Source organism: Heterodontus francisci, unplaced genomic scaffold (assembly GCF_036365525.1).
Source record: "Heterodontus francisci isolate sHetFra1 unplaced genomic scaffold, sHetFra1.hap1 HAP1_SCAFFOLD_201, whole genome shotgun sequence".
NCBI lineage: Eukaryota > Metazoa > Chordata > Chondrichthyes > Heterodontiformes > Heterodontidae > Heterodontus > Heterodontus francisci.
The window spans coordinates 1,965,562-1,974,306 of record NW_027141653.1 but is presented as its reverse complement, the minus strand read 5'-3'; positions in this window follow the sequence as shown (position 1 = coordinate 1,974,306).

Genomic DNA, 8,745 nt, shown 5'->3' with positions numbered 1-8,745 from the left:
TATCTCCCTCTGTCTGTCTGTGTGTATGTGGTTGTATACCTGTCTGGATTCGTGCCTGGGCTCTGATAAGTGTGTGTGTGCGATTGTGTATATGTGTGTCTGTGTTTTTGTGTATGTGTTTCCATATCTCTCTGGCTCAGAGCCTGTGGTCTGATTGGTGTATCTTTGGTGAGTATTTGTATGTCTGTCTATGTTTGTGTGTGTGTGTGTGTGTGTGTGTGTGTGTGTGTGTGTGTGTGTGTGTGTGTGTGTTTGTGTGTGCCTGTGTCTGTGTGTTTGTATATCTGTCTGGCTCAGTGCCTGAGGTCTGATCGGTGTGCATTTGTGGGTGTGTGGTGTGTGTCTGTGTTTGACTGTATGTGCTTGTCTATCGGTCTGGCTCAGAGCCTGGGGTCTGATCCGTGTTTGTGTGTATGTGTTTGTGTGTATATGTATCTCTGTCTGGCTCAGTGCTTGTGGTCTGATCTGTGTTTGTGTGCGCGTGTGTGTTTGTGTGTGTGCGCCTGTCTGTCTCTCTTTGTGAGTGTGTGTTTGTACATCTGTCCGTTTCAGTGCCTGTGTTCTGATCGGTGTGTATGTGTTTGTGTCTGTCTCTGTTTGTGTCTCAGTGTTTGTATAACTGTCTGCCTCAGTGCCGGGGGTCTGATTGGTATGTGGCTGTGTGTGTATAGTGTCTGTCTCTGTTTGTGTGCATTTATTTGTATATCGCTCCAGCTCAGTGCCTGGGGTCTGATCAGTGCTTGTGTGTGTGTGTGTTTGTATGCATACCTTTCTGGCTCAGTGCTTGTGGTCTGATCGGTGTGTGCCTGTGCGTGTGTGTGTGTGTGTTAACGTATGTGTGTGTGCTGTGTGTTTGTGTCTGTCTGTCTCTTTGTGAGTGTGTGTTTGTATATCGCTCCAGCTCAGTGCCTGGAGTCTGATCAGTGCATGTGTGTGTGCATATATCTGTCTGGCTCAGTGCTTGTGGTGTGATCGGTGTGTGTAAGTCTGTAGGAGCAGGAGTAGGCCATTCGGCCATTCGCCCCTGCTCCGTCATTCATTATGATCATGGCTGATCACCTAACTCAGTAACCTGTTTCCGTTTTCGCCCCATATCCTTTGATCCCCTTAAACCCAAGAGCTATATCTAACTCCTTCTTGAAAACATACAATGTTTTGGCCTCAACTGCTTTCTGTGGTAGCGAATTCCACAAGCTCACCACTCTCTGGGTGAAGTAATTTCTCCTCATCTCAGTCCTGAAAGGTTAACCCCGTATCCTTAGACTATGACCCCTGGTTCTGGACTCCCCCACCATCGTTAACATCATTCCTACCTCTACCCTGTCAAGCCCTGTTAGAATTTTATAGATTTCTATGAGATCCCCCCTCACTCTTCTGAACTCCAGCGAATATAATCTGAACCCACTCAATATCTCCTCAGACGTCAGTCCCGCCATCCCAGGAATCAATCTAGTAAACCTTCGCTGCACTCCCTCGATAGCAAGAACATTATTCCTCAGAGACCAAAACTGCACACAATATTCCAGGTGTGGCCTCACCAAGGCCCTGTATAATTGCAGCAAGACATCCCTGATCCTGTACTCGAATCCTCTCACTATGAAGGCCAACATACCATTTGCAGTTTTTACCACCTGTTGGACCTGCATGCTTACCTTCAGTGACTGATGTATGAGAACACACAGGACTCATTTCATATTTCCCTCTCTCAGTTTATAGACGTTCAGATAATCATCTGCCTTCCTGTGTTTGCTGCCAAACTGGATAATCTCACATTTATCAAAATTATACTGCATCCGCCATACATTTGCCCACTCACGCAACTTGTCCAAATCACCCTGAAGCCTCTCTGCATCCTCTTCACAACTCATCCTCTCACCCAGTTTTGTGACATCTGCAAATTTGGAGATATTACATTTAGTTCCCTCATCTAAATCATAAATATATATTGTGACTAGCTGGGGTCCAAGCACCGATCCCTGTGGTATCCTACTAGTCACTGCCTGCCATTCGGAAAAAGACCCATTCATCCCTACTCCTTTTTTCCTGTCTGCCATCCAATTTTCTATCCATCGCAATACAGTACCCCCAGTCCCATGCGTTTTAATTTTGCATGCTAATCTCTTATGTGGGACTTTTTCAAATGCCTTCTGAAAGTCCAAATAAACCACATCCAATGGAACCCCCTCATCATCTCTCCTAGTTACCTCCTCGAAGGATTCCAGTTCATTTTCCAAGCATGATTTCCCTTTCGCAAATCCATGCTGACTCTGGCCGATTCTACCACTGTTCTCCAAGTGCTCTGCTATAAAATCTTTGATAATGTATTCTCGAATTTTCCCCACTGCCGACGTCAGGCTGACTGGTCTATAATACCCTGCTTTCTCTCTACCTCCGTTTTTAAATAGTGGGGCGACATTAGATACCCTCCAATCTGTAGGAACTGTTCCAGAGTCGATATAATTTTGGAAGATGACCACCAATGCATCCACCATTTCTAGGGCACTTCCTTAAGTACTCTGGGATTCAGACCATCAGGCCCTGGGAATTTATCAGCCTTCAATCCCACCAATTACCCAACACCATTTCTCTGCTAATACTGATTTCCTTCATTTCCCATCTCTCACTAAACCCTGTGTTCCGCAACATTTCTGGTATGATATTTGTGTCCTCCTTTGTCAAGACAGAACCAAAGTATACAATTAGTTGGTCAGCCATCTCTTTGTTCCCCATAATAAATTCTCTGTTTCTGACTGTAAGGGACCTACATTTGTCTTCACTAATCTTTTTATCTTCACATATCTATATAAACCTTTACAGTCAGTTTTTATGTTCCCCACAAGCATGCTCTAATACTCTCTGTTCCCCTTCTTAATCAATCCCTTGGTCCCCCATTGCTGAATTCTAAACTGCTCCCAATCCTAAGGTTTGTTGGTTTTTTTCCAGCTAATTTATATGCATCTTCCTTGGATCTAATGCTTTCTCTAATTTCCCTTGTAAGTCATGGATTGGCTACCTTTCCCATTTTACTTTTGCGCCAGACAGAAATAAACAATTGTTTCAGTCCATCCATGCACACTTTGAATGTTTGCCATTACTATCCCACCGTCGTCCCTTTAAGTAACGTTTCCCAGTCCATCATAGACAATTCGCGCCTTTTACCTTCATAGTTTCCTTTACCAAGGTTCTGGGCCCCAGTCTCAGAATCAACTATGTCACTCCCCATCTTGATGAAGAATTCTATTATATTATGGTCGTTCTTCCCCATGGGATCTCGCACAACCACATTGTCAATTATTCCTCTGTCTTTACACAATACCCAGTCTAGGATGGCCTCTTCTCCAGTTGGTTCCTCAGCGTATTGGTCCAGAAAACCATTCCGTATATACTCCAAGAATTCCTCCTCTACGGTATTGTGAATAATTTGATTTGCCCAATCTATAGGCTGATTAAAGACACCTGAAAACACAAATGTTCCTGTATTGCATGCGTCTCTAATTTCCTGCTTAATGCCATTCCGAACCTCACCTTTACAGTTTAGGGGGTCTATATACAACCCCCACTAACCTTTTCTGCCCCTGAGTGTTTCTCAGCTCTATCCATACATATGCCACATCGTCAGAGCTAATATCCTTCCTCATTAGTGCCTTAAAAACTTCTTCAACCAGCAATGCAACTCCACCACCTTTTGCTTTCTGTCTGCCCTTCCAAAATACTGAATACCCCTGGATGTTCATTTTCCATCCCTGGTCACTTTGCAGCCATGTCTCCATAATCCCGTCTGTATCAGACTCGTTAATATATCTATTTGCGCGATTAATTCATCCACTTTATTGTGAATGCTCCACGCGTTTAGGCACACAGCCTTACGGCTTGTCTTTTTAACATTATTTTGCCACTTCCCACTATTTTTCACTGTGGCCTTGTTTGATTCTGGCCCTTGTTTTCTCTGCCTTTCACGTTTCCTATTCCCCTTACTGTCTTTTGTCCTTGTCTTTGATCATCCCTCCTCTGACTCTTTGCAAAGGTTCCCATCCCACCGTGTGTGTGTGTGTTTGTATATCTGTCTGGCTCAGAACCTGGGGGATGATCGGTGTGTGTGTGTGTGATTCTCTTTGTCTGGCTGTGCATGTGGTTGAATATCTGTCTCGCTCAGTGCATGGGGTCTGATCGGTGTGTGTGTGCCTTTGTGTGTGTTTGATCAACATCCTTGCTGGTAGATTTGCTAGTGCTGTTGGGGTGAGAGGGGGGCTGTAGGGGGTTAAACTAATTTGGCAGCACAATGGTATAAGACTGGAGGTACAGTAGGGGTGATGCACAGTCAAATAAAGAAGAAAATCTAAGTCAGTTTGGAAGGCAGAGCAAACAGAGACCTGTTAAGGCATGAGCGAATAATGCAAGGATGGATTACATCTATTTTATTAATGCGAGGAGTCTTACAAGCAAGGCAAATGATTTGAGGGTATTAAGTAGCACATGGGATTATGATATAAATGGATCACAGAAACATATTTGTGTGAAGGGCAGGACTGGCAGCTCAGCATTCAAGGGTATAGAACCTTCAGGCGAGACAGACGAGGGGGTAAAAGAGTAGGTGGCATTGCACTGTTGATCAAGGTGCCAATTACTGCAGTAAGGAGGGGTGATATCTTGGAGGGATCCTCAAATGAGGGCATATGGGGAGAACTTCAAAACAAAAAATGGGGCAATCATTTGACTGGCAGTGTACGACAGGCCTCCAAACAGTCAGGGAGAGATAGAGGAGCAGATACGTAGGCAAATCTGAGGCAGGTGTAACACTGATAGGGCTATAGTAGGGGAGTTCATGTTCCCAAAAATATTAACTGGGATATTCTTTTTGCAAAAGGCTTAATGGGGGCGGAATTCTTAAAATGCATACAGGAGAGTTTTTTGAGCCAGCAGGTAAAACGTCCGACAAGACAAAGAGCAGTCCTGAACCTAATCCTAGGGAATGAAGCTGGACAAGTAATAGAAGTACCAGTGGGGGAGCATTTCGGGCTTAGTGGTCATAAATCTGTAAGATTCAAGGTAGCTATGGAAAAGGACCAGGAGGGACCGGAAATAAAAGTACTGAATTGGGGGAAGGCCAATATCAATATGAAAAACAGGATCTGGCTAAAGTGGACTGGGAGCACCTAATAGAAGGAATGTCTACATCAGGCCATTGGGAGTCATTTAAGGAGGAAATAGTGAGAGTTCAGAGCCAGCACGTACCCGTAAAGATGAAGGGTAGGTCTAACAAGCCCAGGGAACTCTGCATGTCAAAGGATCTCGAGGATTGGATCAGGAAAGAAGGGGGCTTGTGGCATATTTCGAGCGCTGAAAACAGTGGAGGCCAAAGAGGAGAATAGAAACATAGAAAATAGGAGCAGGAGTAGGCTATTCTGCCCCTCAAGCCTGTAGAATGTGTAGGGAAAGGAAAGGCCCAAGGCGTTTTATAAATATATTAAGGGCGAGAGGATAACTAGGGAATGAGTCGGGCCCATTAGGGACCAAAGTGTCAATCTGTGTGTAGAGCCGGAGGATATAGGTACGGTTTTAAGTGATTAGTTTTGATCTGCTTTGACGATGGAGAAGGAGGATGTAGGCATGGATATGAGGCAGGGGGATTGTGATATACTTGTACAAATTAGCATTGAAACGGAGGAAGTAGTGTTTTAGTGGGATTTAACGTGGATAAATCCCCAGGCCCAGACGAGATGCATCCCAGGCTGTTATATAAGGCAAGAGAGGAGATAGCAGGGGCCCTGACTCAAATTTTAAAATCCTCTCTGGAAACAGGAGAGTTACCAGAGGACTGGAGGCCACTGAATGTCGTACCATTATTCAAGAAGGGGAGCAGGGATCTAACAGATAATTACATCAGTGGTATGGAAACTATTGGGAAAACATTCTGAGGGTCAGGATTAATCTTCACTTGGAGAGGCAGTGATTAATCAGCGATAATCGGAATTGCTTTGTCAGGGGAAGATGCTGCCTAACAAACTTGATTGACATTTTTCGAGGAGGTGACTAGATGTGTAGATGAGGGTAAAGTGGATTCTGTATTCTACATGAACTTCAGTAAGGCTTTTGCTAAGGCCCCGCATGGGAGATTGGTTAAGAAGGTAAGAGCCCATGGGATCCAGGGTAATTTGGCAAATTGGATCCAAATTTGGCTTTGTGGTAGGAGGTAGAGTCTGATGGCTGAGGGTTGTTTTTGGGAATGCAGACGTGTGACCAGTGTTGTACCGCAGGGATCGGTGCTGGGACCCTTGCTGTTTGTAGTGTACATTAATGATTCAGACTTGAATATAGGAAGTATGATTAGTAAGCTTGCAGATGGCACTAAAATTGATGATATTGTAAAAAGTGAAGGAGGAAAGCCTTTGATTACAGGACGATATAGATGTGCTGGTGAGATGGGCGGAGCAGTGGCAAATGGAGTTTAACCCTGAAAAGGTGATGCATAGGAGGGCGAACAAGGCAAGTAAATATAAAATGGATGGTTGGACCCTTGGAAATAGAGGGTCAGAGCGACCTTGGTGTACTTGTCCATAGATCATTGAAGGCCGCAGCAAAGGTAGATAAGGTGGTTAGGAAGGCACATGGGATAGTTGCCTTTTTTAGCCGAAGCATAGAATATAAGAGCGGGGAGGTTATGATGGAGCTGTGTAAAATATAAGTTAGGCCACAGTTAGGGTGCTGTGTACAGTTCTAGCCTCCACCTTATTTGAAGGATGTAATAGTTCTGGAGAGATTGCAGAGGGGATTCACCAGGATGTTGCCTGTGCTGGAGTATTTCAGATATGAAGAGAGACTGAAAAGGCTAGGGTTGTTTTCCATAGAGCAGAGAAGGCTGAGGGGGACGTGATTGAAGTATACAATATTCTGAGGGCATTTATAGGTTAGATAGGAAGAAACGTATTCCTTCAGCTGAGGGATCAATAACCAGGGGGCATAGATTTAAAGTAAGGGGCAGGGAGTTTAGAGGGGATTTGAGGAAAAGAATTTGAACCCAGAGGGTCTTTGGAGTCTGGAACGAACTGCCTGAAGATGTGGTAGAGGCAGGAACCCTCACGACATTTAAGAATTATGTAGATGAGCATTTGAAACGCCATAGCATACAATGGTCCGGGCCAAGTACTGGAAAATGGAATTAGAATAGTTAGGTGCTTGATGGCCAGCACAGACACGTTGGGCCAAAGGGCCTGTTTCTGTGCTGTATTACTCTATGGCTCTCTGATTGACCACCGCACAAACCCTCTGGAGCCAAGGTCCTGTCTTTGCATTGAGGTATACTCACCATTGTAGTGTGTGGCACTGCCACCATGCTAAATGGCATAGATTGCAAACAGATCTAGCAACTCTAAACTGGGCATCCACGAGACGCTTTGTGCCATAGGCAACAGAAGCAACAGCAGAATTATATTCAGCCACAATGTGTAACTTCATGGCACGGCATATCCCCCACTCGACCATTACCATCAAGCCGTGGGATCAACCCTGGTACAATAAGAGTGTAGGAAGGCTTACCAGGAGCAGCACCAAACATACCTAAAAATGAGGTGTCAGCCTGGTGAAGTTACAACACAGGACTACTTGCATACCCAACAGTGGAAGCAACATGTGATAGACAGAGTTAAACAATTCCACAACACACAGATCAGCTCCCAGCTCGATGTCTTCCCCACCAGTATTGCCAGCCGTCCTGACTCCCAGACCATCTCCAAAAGGCTTGAAAAGTTCAGCCTGTTGAATCAGGCAAGGCTTCCAGCCACATGATACACCAGATAAAATAACTTGTAGAGAAAACAAGTAAGTCCTTTGGTCGATGAACTCCATTTTCCCATAGTTCTTATAAAACTCCTCCTCTCCCGTCCCACAATCTTTGTGTACTCTCTTAAACTCAGAAGTTCACAGTTGAAAAATCATTCTTTATACTGTCCCCACTCACTTGCCTGGCTGAGTGCAGGTCCAATAACACTGAAACAGATCTACAGTCCTGCCGCATCCAGTCACGAATGGTGGTGGACAAATGATCAACCAACAGGAGGAAGAAGTTCCACAAATATCCACATGCTGACTAATCGTGGAGCCCAGCACATCATTGCAAAAGACAAGGCTGCAATATTTACATTCATCTTCAGCCAGAAGTGCAGAGTGGATGATCCATCTCGACCTCCTGCTGAGCTCCCCAGCATCACAGATGTCAGTCTTCAGCCAATCTTATTCATTCCACCGGACACTGCAAATGCTCTGTGCCCTGACAGTATTCCGGCAATAGTGCTGATAACTTGTGTTCCAGAGCTAACCATACGCTGAGCCAGGCTGCTCCAGTACGGCTATAACACTGTCATCTACCTGGAAATGTGGGAAATTGCACAGGTATGGCCTGTCCACAAAAAACAGGACAAATCTAACCTGGCCAATTACTGCCTTATCGGTCTACTCTCGATCATCAGCAACGTAATGGGAGGGGTGATCAACCGTGCTTTCAAGCAGCTCTTGTTCAGCAATAACCTGCTCACTGGCATTCAGCTCTTGACCTCATTACAGCCTTGGTCCAAACATGGGCTAAAGAGCACAACGCTAGAAGTGAGGGGAGCGTGACTGCTCTTGACATCATGGTAACATTTGACTGAGCATGGCATTAAGAGGCCCGAGAAAAATTGGAATCAAAGGGCATCAGAGGGAAAGCTCTCCACTTGTTGGAGTAGTACCTAGCACAAAGGAAGTTGGTTGTTG